Source organism: Diadema antillarum, unplaced genomic scaffold, assembly GCF_040938485.1.
Source record: "Diadema antillarum isolate AM-2024a unplaced genomic scaffold, OU_Dant_1.0 seq00000731_RagTag, whole genome shotgun sequence".
Lineage (NCBI taxonomy): Eukaryota > Metazoa > Echinodermata > Echinoidea > Diadematoida > Diadematidae > Diadema > Diadema antillarum.
In genome coordinates, this window is record NW_027271632.1 from 718,350 (window position 1) to 730,057 (window position 11,708).

The 11,708-nt window shown below is 37.9% G+C and overlaps 1 protein-coding gene across 1 annotated transcript in view; it reads right to left on the bottom strand.

Annotated features, from left to right (window-relative positions):
• Positions 1 to 11,294, bottom strand: part of LOC139738246 (uncharacterized) — a 32,054-nt gene extending 20,760 nt beyond the window's left edge. The window contains exon 1 of the mRNA XM_071648900.1: positions 11,157 to 11,294. The gene's annotated coding sequence lies outside the window, so the exon portion shown is untranslated. The remainder of the gene's footprint in view (positions 1 to 11,156) is intronic.
• Positions 11,295 to 11,708: the final 414 nt, after the last annotated feature.

Below are 11,708 nucleotides of genomic sequence, written 5' to 3' on the forward strand. Positions count from 1 at the left end.
CAGGGAGGTGAGAGCAATAGAGTAAAAAGATAAATACAATAATAATTGTAATAAATGAAAAAAATAGAAAGAATTAATGGATAAATAAAGAAAAGAAGACTCCGGACAGACAGATCTTTTTATTCCTATGATGCAATTACTTGGGCTGACGTTAGCTTTAGTCCTATTCAACTACAGCTTTACAAACGTTATTTGGTTTTTTTTTATATACATTACATATTTTAACCACGCTCAAACACACACACACACATACACATCCATCCACAAATCTCATTTGGTGTGCATTGCAGAGAAATATCTTTCCTTTCTCCCGTCCCTACCTTTTGTCAGATAACAATGAATATTAAATTACTAGCTAACGGCAGAATTGAGGAGACAGTATTGAACAGGACAGACCAACTCTCTCTTTTCAGTCCAATAATTAGTGTCAGTAAACGCATAAGTGATGAAAGCTAGGCCTATATTCAGTCAAAAAGATTTTTTTTAAATGAATTCGCAAAGAATTGTGTCTTGTGTAACTACAATGGAGCGTGAGTCGTAACGTTAGCTAACGTTAGTCTGTATAATTCTTTACAGACACGCTCTCTCTCTCTCACACACATACATGTACAGCCACCTAAAGCTCATTAGATGTGCACTCTGAGAAATTTCTATCCCATTCCTGCATCTAACGTTAGCTAACGGAAGTTTGTTGGTTACCCTGTGTCAGAATGATATCAGCGAGCTCACAAAAACGGTTTTTTTTAATTTTTTTTAAATGAGTATATTGGACAAAGCACTTCTTTTTATCATTGTTCATTAAGTATTGTCAATAAAATGCTTTAGCGATGAAGACTAGGCCTATATTTAGTCAAAAAGGGGAACTTCTAATATGCATTCGCAAAGAAAAAAATAAGAAAAAAAAGGATTTTTCCGATTTCACGTTGAATATTCAAGATCATGAATAATCGGAAAGAAAAAAAATCGGCAATATCTCGCTAAATCAGTTCACGGATCCTCGGTGTTACACTATCATAAATACTGTAATTATAAATTCACAAACCTATAAATATAGTCCTATTATTATGTAACGTAATAATAGTAGCGTAGTACAATCACTCGGGTTAACGTTAGCTCAGACTAGTCCTCAGAATACGTTTGTGTATACAGTGGATCGTTAGCCCTAACAAAATACTTTGAACGAAGTTTTATCCAGCTTGATCTTTGTAGCGTTTGTGTTGTTGTCGGGAAGGTTCTTGGTACTCTGTTACGTGATTTGTTTGCTTCGGTGTTTTTCTCGAGTGATGATGGTGGTCGTGTTTCTGAATGAAAAAAAGGCTAAGGATCGAAGTGATGGTGATGATTGTGATGCTGGTGTACAACATACGTGGCATACTTACTTCATTTCTCCCTCTTTTACTCTTCTTTCCCCTCCCATGAATGATTAAAAGAAAATACAAACAACCCAACAAAAAGAAGCACACAAACACAACACAAAGAACCAAAGAATAAGGGGGAAACGCAAAGAGATTGTATGCGGTCTCTTCAGATAGAAGAAACTTGACACCCCTCCCCAACCCTTGTGAATTTTTTTTTTTTTCACAAAAGCAGGTGCCGGACCATCAGGTGCCAGACGAAAGAATGCACGCACTGGAGTTCTGGTAATATACAGCGTGTAATTAGCCTGGAAATGTCGATCCAAGAATTAGCTGAGTGAGTTGAGTTAAAAGAATCATTGCAAAAATCACAATTTCAAGCAACATAATGATTTTACTTTTAGAGCCTTTCTTTTGGCTCATAGTCGAAATATCTGTGGATTATTATAGTGTACTTAATCGAGTATGCCATAACCATGATCTGCCATAACCATGATCTGCCATAACCATGATCGCTAAATGCCACGTTGTATCGATCAGATTTATGGTAGACTTTCTGATTTCAGTGAGGTGGAGTGCGGGGGGAGAGAACTGGAATACTTAACGAAAACGATGTTTAAAATCCATTAAATTGAAAAATGAAACAGCCTGAAAATAACGCATGACTATAGCAAACAATTGAAAACAACCCCGCCCCAAAAAGTTTTGCATTCGCTTACACAAAAGCTCTCGTGAAAGATGAAAGCGTATACTTTGGCATGAATTATGTCGTAATGTGTTTAGAGCATCTACGCCTTATACGTCGGTGAGTTTACTTTAAGTTTTGAAATGGTAAAAATAAGGAAGATTGAAAGTAAGACAGTCAAAAGTAAGTTTCCGCGTCGGCAGTAAGCCTTTCTAACTTATTCAGAATATACCTCAATGTACATGTTGTATACTTTTTTAAGTGGAGACGTAGCAAATAATCAGATGGTGAATGGATATTTCGTATCTGTTAAATCACGCGAGCGTTGGTAAACGAATTGCAGTTACTTGAGCTAGTATAATTTCTGTCTCTTCATAATCCAGAAATGAGCTATCAAGTCATGTAACTCATGCCTTACTTTCGAAGCAAAATCTAGTTGTCAAAGACCTGTGTGAGGATGTCTCTTTCAGTCCGACTTCTGCTGTTTTTTGTCTATGCTGGACCATTGTCCGATGTTGAAGCGATGCGTGAAAATTCTCCTTTGAAATCGGCAGACCTTTTTTGTGCAAGGGCTTTTGTTTTGTTTCTTTTAATGTCCGAACGTAATTAGCTGGCCCAGTTAATGCAGGTAGTTATGACTCTTTCGACTCTGAAATGTCTTTTTGGAGCGCAGAAAATTCTTTTTGTTCAGACAATAACTACTTTTGCGGATGTGCATCATCCGTCGTTCGTACGATGATTATTTTTTTTCCACACGTTGCGCCTGTGTAGTACTAGTAAACTCAACGAGAAGTGGCCTATAGGCGGAGGATGCAGCTATTATTTGCTGCTACGTTATGTACATCTAATACGGCGAGACTTATCTTTGCTGAGCCACACGTCTGATGCGGCGAGACTACGAAGTACGAACAGTGAAAGTGCATCAGGATGCTTCGCTCGCGTCTACTGTTCGTAGTCTCGCCGCATCAGAATTATTGCTCTGCAAAGACAGTCTCGCCACATCAGCTGGTCAGAGTTATAAACAGCATAGACAATATAGCAGAGGTGGCCATGTCTTTAAAATGTAAAACGTTATATTTTGGGGTAACGTGTAAACAATGTGGACGTGTGAGTGTGTGTGTGTGTGTGGGGGGGGGGGGGGGTCAATAAATAACAGTGCAATCTTCTTTCTTCATCATGATAGGTATAACAAAAATATGCAGTGTAATGTACATTATGACTGTGATAACGCATTTCTTCACTTCATCTCCGCAACGCTTGCAACAACACGAGATTGAACCATCAACGTTGTGCGTGTGATAAACGATGAAACTCTAAATCTTTTCGTGATATTCAAGGGGGGGGGGGACGACGCTTTTAGATATGTTCATCAGCGAGAATATAAGGCGCGCGGAATGTCAAAACAGGGAGGTAGTTTCAATATTAGTTTGGCAAAGTTGTATTGTCTTCATGTCTCTTCTTAAATTCATAAACATTTAGTTTGTCGTGATGTTCAATTACTTTTTAAATGAACAAGCACAGCAGAAATCAAACTTAAATGTACAATGTATTTCCGTATTGCCTTTCTTGTAATTCATTTAATTACTGCATGTAATGGCATGATTTGGCGAGATTCAAAGGTGTCTTTCCTTGTCAATCCACGCTGATATCGCGTACCAAGATCATCCAAAGTCAAAAATCTTAGTTGCGAGCTGTGATAAAGGCCTACCTCCTTGGATTTCCATTAAAAGAAGACGCTAAATCTTGCACATTGATTAAAGGTCTGCCGATTTCAAAAGAGTCACTATAGCTGGTAACTCCCTGCATCAACTGGGCCAGCTAATTACGTTCGGACTTTAACAGAAACAAAACCAAAGTCCTTGTATACAAAAAACAAAAACAACAACAAAAGCCCGCCGATTTCAAAGGAGAATTTTCTCGCATCGCCCGATCAACAATAATGGTTTAGCATTTTCGACAAAAACACACGACAAAAGACGGATTGAAAGCACATTCCTCACACAGGTCCTTGACAACTATACGAACTAGATTTTGCTTCGAAAGTACAATTGTATAGGTATGGGTTATCCATGCAGGACTTGATACCTCATTTCTGGAAATGAACTATGGACAGACAGAAATTATACTGGTTGTAAATGTAATCTGTTCGCTCACGCTCGCGTTATTAAACAGATAAAGATGAAAATCCATCTCAGTATCATATTTTATTAGGCCTAATGTTATCATTAATTCCCATGAAATATCTTAGACTAATCCAATCAAAATTCTACCTACAAACATAACCCTAACCCAAATCCAAATCATATCAAAATTAAATCTAAAGCCCTACAGTCTTAACATAATCCGGCGCAACTGTTGCAGGGGCAAATGTTGTGTCACCAACATCTAGAATAAGCTGAAAAGGTTTACGTGTCGATGCGCCAACTTACGTATGACTCTCTTAATACATTGTAACTTTCTCTTGGTTTTCTAAACTGAAGAGTATTCATACTAGACCACGCAAGATTAATTATGAATATATATATAAAACATCCGAGTGAAAATATTTGCTCATTATATATATATATATATATATATATATATATATACACAATTGTATTGTTATATATCAACATGACTGTAGTCTCAATGATGTCTATCATTACCGATTACCGATAAAACAGTAACGTTTCATTCTCTCTATATATGTGTATCTCACTTTGCTATATACTATAAGCATTATACGTTCTAAAAACTTACATCCCATGTTCATCATCCCTGGATCGTGACAGGTGGCATCCATTGTCACACTCTCTTCCTGCCACTGAGAAGCTCTATAGCAAGTCATTAAGACAATCCTTTGTTCGTTGCCCCTCCCGCTTGCCGAGGTTTTTATTGTTCGTCAACAAACGATCGCCGCGATTCAAATTGTCTTCATCGTGCATCTCGAAGTGGCATCATCATTGCGTGATCGGAGACAATGAGGTCTTAATCTTTTACAGGCGGATGGTTTCAAGGGACGCCTTGAATTCTTTCGTGGATAGGAGATTGGTCCTGAATAGAACCTTCTCTATCTCAACGTTTCGGTAAGCATGTCCTTATTACCCTTCTTTTAAATTTGCCGAAACAACCTGTAACCGGGACAGACACTCAGTTCTGTCTCTCTACTTTAACGTTAGCTACAAACGTTATCTATTGTGGTTTTTGTTTTCCATTGTCATGTCATTATGTTTAAGAAAAAAAAAAGGCGTAATGAAATGAAAGTGATGCTAATATATAATTCTGTTAGTGTGAATGAACTTTTGAACGTGTCTAAGTTGTTTTTTTTTTAATATGGTATACTCCAGACCAAAAACCACAATGTTTACTCTTCATCTTCGTAACCAGCATGATACAGCGTATTCACGAGACCTCGCAAAAATTATAACGGCAACAGACCCCGTATTCTCTCATCTCATATCCCAAACATTGAAGCGTGTCAACTTCTTCTGAGCATGCACAGTAACAAAATGATTTTTACAAGTATCATCGTTGGCATTTTGCGATTTTGTCTACTTTTATGCCTTAAACCAAAACCTCGTAAAGCGAATGTAATTGCAGAATAAAGCCAATATAACAACAAGACTCGCTGGATTCCCGGTACAGACAATGCAGTTCTGTCTCTTTAATGTTAGCTAACGTTAGCTAATGTTGTTTTTTTTTTTCATACATGCCATTAACTATAAAAGGCCAAAGGAAATTAAAGTGATGCTAAACGTGTGTTGGTTACATGTGCATATAAAAATCAGACCAAAGTTCTCAATCTTTACGCTTCATCTCGTATTCAACACGGTATTCACGAAATCTTGTTTTGTCTACTTTTATGCATGATACCAAAATCTTGTGAAGCGAATGTAGTTACAGAATACAGACCATTGATAACACAGAGAAAATTCGCTGGGTACCCGGTAGACGTGCATGCAGTTCTGTCTCACTAATCTAACGTTTATAGCTATAACGTTAGCTATTGTGGTTTTTGTTTATCATATAGGCAATATGAAATTAAAAGGGATGCTGATTATGTGTGTACAAAAAAATATAAGACCAAAGTTCACAATCTTTACGCTTCATTTTCACAGTGTCCAACACGATATTCACGGAACCTCGCAAAAATAATGGCAACTCACCTCGTATACTCTCTACTCTCAAGCACTAACGTTAGCTAATGTTAACGCTATACTGAAGCGTGTCAACTTGTTCTATAACAGCATGCATAAAAGTAAACAAAAATCGCAAAATGCCAATTTTGGTACTTGTAAAAATATTTCATTTTGCGTGCTCTCATAGAACAAGTTGGCACGCAATAGCTAACGTTAGTGCTTGAGAGTATAGAGAATACGGACTGAGTTGCCATAATTTTTGCGAGGTTCCGTGAATATCGTGTGGTGGATGGACACGAAGATGAAGCGTAAAGATTGTGAACTTTGGTCTTATATTAATTTTGTACACAAATATAAATTACTCACGTTCAAACGTTCATTAAGAGAATATTACGATCCCTTTAATTTCATTTTGCCTTTTCTCTTAAACATAGTTAATTGAATGTATGAAAAACAAAAACCACAATGGCTAACGTTAGTTAGCTAACGTTAGATTAGTGGGACCAGAACTGCACGTCTCTACCGGGTACCCAGCGAATTTTCTCTTTGGTATCAATGGTCTGTATTCTGCAATTACATTTGCTTCAAAGGGTTTTGGTATCATGCACAGAAGTAGACAAAATCGCAAAATGCGAATGTTGATACTTGTAAGAATATTTCATTATGTATATGCTCTAGAACGAATTGACATGCTTCAGTATCAAAATTAACGTTTGCTAACGTCAGTGCAGAACTGCCTGAGAGTAGATAATAACGTTAGCTAACGTTAGCTAACGTTAGTTTTTGCTTTTCTTACATGGCATTGCCATTAACTGAGTTTAAGAGAAGAAGACAAAATGAAATTAAAGTGATGATGAATCATTATGTCGATGAAGGTTTGAACGTGTGGAGTTATAAGTACACTGCAAAAAGTCCGGTGTTAAATAGTGAACACCGAGCTGGTGTTAAATTTTCGGTGCTCATTTATGGTGTTAAATTAACACCTCCGGGTGTCATTTCCAAATTTTAAACTGTTTTTTGAAGAATTTCTTAGTAACTGCACTTCTTGTTGATTTTTAATTTAAACAAGACGATCATGAATTTTACATTAAAATACTAGATTTTTGAAAAAATGTTAAAATAAATTTACACCAAAGTAACACCAGCTGGTGTGGTCTCTTATTGAAGCTGGACGGGTGTTAAACCATTGATATTAACACCAACAAATATCAAATCAACACCATGTGGTGTCATTTTTGAATTAACACCAGTACAGTGTCAAAAGAACACCAGGTACAGTGTCAAATTAACACCACGAAGTGTCAGGTGAACACTTTTCAACACCATCACAGTGCATTTTCAACACCTGTGGGTGTGGTCCTCTATTGAAGTTTGATCGGTGTTAGATTTAACACCCGTGGTGTTAAATCTAACACCGATGTTTTTACAGTGTACATTGTAAGTACAAATATCAATCTAAGGCCAATGTTCACAGTCTTTGCACTTCATCCGCGTATCGAACGCGATGTGCACGGAACTTATAGAATCGAAAATAATGGCAACACAACCGTATTCCCCAGTCTCAAGCACGATGAAGCGTGTCAACTGCATGTAGCATGCATAATGAAATATTTTACAACTATCAACATTTGAATTTTGTTATTTTTCTACTTTAATGTATGATACCAAAACCTCGTAGCGAATGCAATTGCAGAATAAAACCCACTGAATTCGGCCTACACAGAGAAAAACTCGCTGGCTACCCGGTAGACATGTAGTTTTGTCTCTCTAACGTTAGCTGATTTGGTTTTTGTATTTCATACATGCCGTTTACTGTTTAATAGAAAAAGGAAAATGAAAGGTTTTTTTTTCTCGGTATAGGTATAAACATAACTATTTGCAATTAAAAGTGAGTCTTTATAATATTCAGCCATTCTACCGTAGCATAAATAAACTGCAAGATTAACAGCGTATTGAACATGCTAGGCACGTTTACTGTAAAGTTACACCCGGTACCCGCGCGCATAAATAAATGTCATACTGTTATAATTATATTTCTTCGGAAAACCTGCAAATAATGTCCTGTAAATACTCAGTATAAACACTTTTAATAGCTTGGCGATCGTAAAGAGAGAAAAAAAAATAAAGTGTTGGTGCACATTGAGAGGTATAGAATTCATTTCAAAATTACGGGACCGACGCTCATCCACGCTTCGATATCTTCTCAGCAGAGAGAGAGAAAAAATGCCTTAGCTAAACATAAATGCTTGCCGATCTCACAATGAAGATCGGAAACGACATCGAAATAAAAAAAAAAAAGACAGGGAAATGTCAAAAAAAAAATTAAATACTCGGATCACCTAATAAAATGGCGATACACTCGATCGGTCTGCCCGGCGAACCGCCGCTTTTCACCCCAAGTATCGGTTAGGCCTAACATTAGTGCTAACATTAAGCCTAACATTGTACTGTCATGCTGAAAGTACAGCTCGATTTGATTTGAAGTAAGCAGTGTATGATGTTTTCTTTCTCTGGTGCATTGTACATTCTTTACGAATGTACTGTTTCTGCTGAAAGTACAGCTTGGTTTGATTTCATTATAATATGTCATGCTAAATCGTGGATTTTGTAATACATGTGATTTGATTTGTTATGAAATTGTTTTGAATATGGAATCAATAACAGATTATGGGAAAAAAATTAGTCCTATACAAACGTTGATAATGTTTTTCAGTACACGGAACGCTACTTTATATCACGGAGGTCGCTGGGCTACCGAAATACATTGACATTGTATCAGTATTATTATCGTCGGGGATATTTTCCGTGGACATCACTGGTACGTCTGGCTTCACGGAACCCCCTCCAAATTATTACAATACAGTAATGATAAAAACTGAAGGCTAAGTACATTGTACAACAGGTGGGATGCTCTAGCACGGAAACCGATTCGCCCGTAATCAGTTACTAGTTCAGAAGCGCCGCAAGCGCACGTGCGCGTGACTACACGACACACACATGCTGTTGGCAGAGCTAATACTTGGTACAGGTAGGTGGAAGTATGTGGGAAGGGGATTTCCTGCACTCAACACGTTATACATTATACACATTTCACTGTCAAAGATAGATCGTTGAGTGTACGATAAATATTGTACTGTATCTGTATGCATCGTGAGTTTGCAAACAGTGTCGACGAGCGCGAGCTAGTAGCTGTGTTTTCCATGAAAACTACACCCAAATCTTCGCTTTTTCGAACAGTCGGTGAGCGTGATTGCCGATGTGTTTATGAGATAATACATACAATGTAATAAGATTAATTTTGCCGATCTATCACGTCCGTATAGTCGGTGTAGGGACAGTGGTGCATCCCGCTACGCAGCGTTGTAAATTATGTCGACCTTCCGTGTGTCTCGATCTCCGGAGCTCGGAGGAGGACCGTAATACTGAACAGTAAAATAAAAAAAACAGACGAAATTCTCCGTCTAACGTTAGCCCTCACTACTATGAGCAAACGTTAGTTGATATCGATAGCTAACGTTAGCTATCGATAGCTAACGTTAGTCAGCTAACGTTAGTTATCGATAGCTAACGTTAGCTGACTTCCCGGCGGCTCCGTTAGCTAACGTTAGCTAACGATAATCTCCGTTAGCTAACGTTAGAAGTGAAACTTTATTGTGACGGATACTGTAGGTCAAAAATCAAGGTCAAAGGTCAAAGAAGGCAAAGGTCAAAATTCTGTGTAGAAGTTTTGAAGCCCTCACCTAGTGCCATCATATAAAGCAAACGGAATCGAAATCGGGTTAGAAATGGCGAAGGAGTAGCATTTTGTAGCAAAATGTACAATATAGGTCAAAGGTCAAGGTCAAAGGTCACGACTGAAATTCTGTGTACATGTTTCAAAGCTCCCATGTAGTGCTATCATATAAAGCAAACAGAATCAAAATTGGCTCATAAATGACAGAGAAGTAGCAAATTGAAGATTTTGATCACACACGGACGCACACACGGACACACGGACGGACGGACGGACGGACACACACACGTACGGAGCCCGTTTCATAGTCCCCTGCTCTAACTCGTTCGGCGGGGACAATAAATATAAGTATGTAAAATATATGCTTGCACAGCTGTAAGAACCTTGTACAAAATCATTGTATTCTCATGAACAAATTTCATGTTATTGTATCTTACCCTATGGAGTTTCATGTTAAAATCATGTTATCATATTCACATGTACACGTATGTTGTTAATAAACTCAACTCAACTCAACTCAAAAATGATGAATTTTAAGCCATCACTAGTGTTAATGATCCTTGGCCTTGCTGCACTGAAATTATCAGTGGTCTCTATATAAATGTAAAATCATTACTTTACATTCTTCTGCTTAAGAAAAACAAACAAACAAAACAAAAATAAAACGAAAATTAACATTCCCTTTAAAACAGTGTATGCACCCAAACCGGCATGAGATGTTGACTTGCAATATGAACATTTATTTTAGACTTAGTAAAGCACAACTAGAATAACACCACTTGCATGTACTTTTACCAGACGCACTCTTCTTGGAGGATCTTGCTGCAACTCCACTATCTCTCAGACTGGAGAAACCCCTCTCTGTTTCATAATCTATCCTGATCTAGTATGCTATTATATTACTTATTAGTAATAGTATCTCTGAGCTTTCTTTTTGGGTCTACATACCAAATGCACAACTGTGTATTAAACTAAATTTGTACTCCTGTGACTTTGTCTTCTCTTCGTTCAAAAACCTCACGTTTTAACGTTAGACCTACTACTACTCTGCAACTTATCAATCAGTTCTCTCGACAACGGCAACGCTACGCCCAATCCCCAACAGTGACAGTATTACTATTACCTTGTCATCCGAAGAAATAACTCGGTCACTCGACCTTACAATAGCTAACCAACTGATCAGTTGAGTTAAAGTTTACTGCAAACTGTTCAATCAATAGAGGCGTACAAGTACATACTTCAACTAACAGTTTTGGTTTACATACCAAAGTCCAGAATGTGAGGGACCACCTTGCATCTTACTCGCCCGATGAAATGCAGCTACAGTCCATCATTCATAAATCAATGAGGCCGACTGCGTTGTCCACTTTTCCATGAATGTAGATTTACATTACGGCGTACCTGCGTGCGGATATCTGGGAAAATATTGATGTTCTTCTAGTAGATGCATTCAACTGTTCATCTATTCAGCGGCGAGATGACGCTCATACTGCACTGTTAATACAGAACGTCGATGCGATCGCGATGGGATATGTATAGACTGTATGCAGTTAGTGCTGTGGCGCAGCGTAGCAAATGTACTGTACGTGGGCATGGCATGAAAACGACAGGTGATTCATAAAAACCAAATGGAAATTGTGCAGTGAGGCGTTATGAACGCGTCGGTAGTTGTCGTTGGCAAAGATCACGTGACACATGTCGATTGTTGTTGTTGGTTGAGCCGTGTGCGATGAAGCGTAGTCTGATTTTCAGACTGTCAAAAAGATCCTCTTGCTGTTCATGCTTCTACTATCTCTTGCTGTTCATGCTTCTTTTAT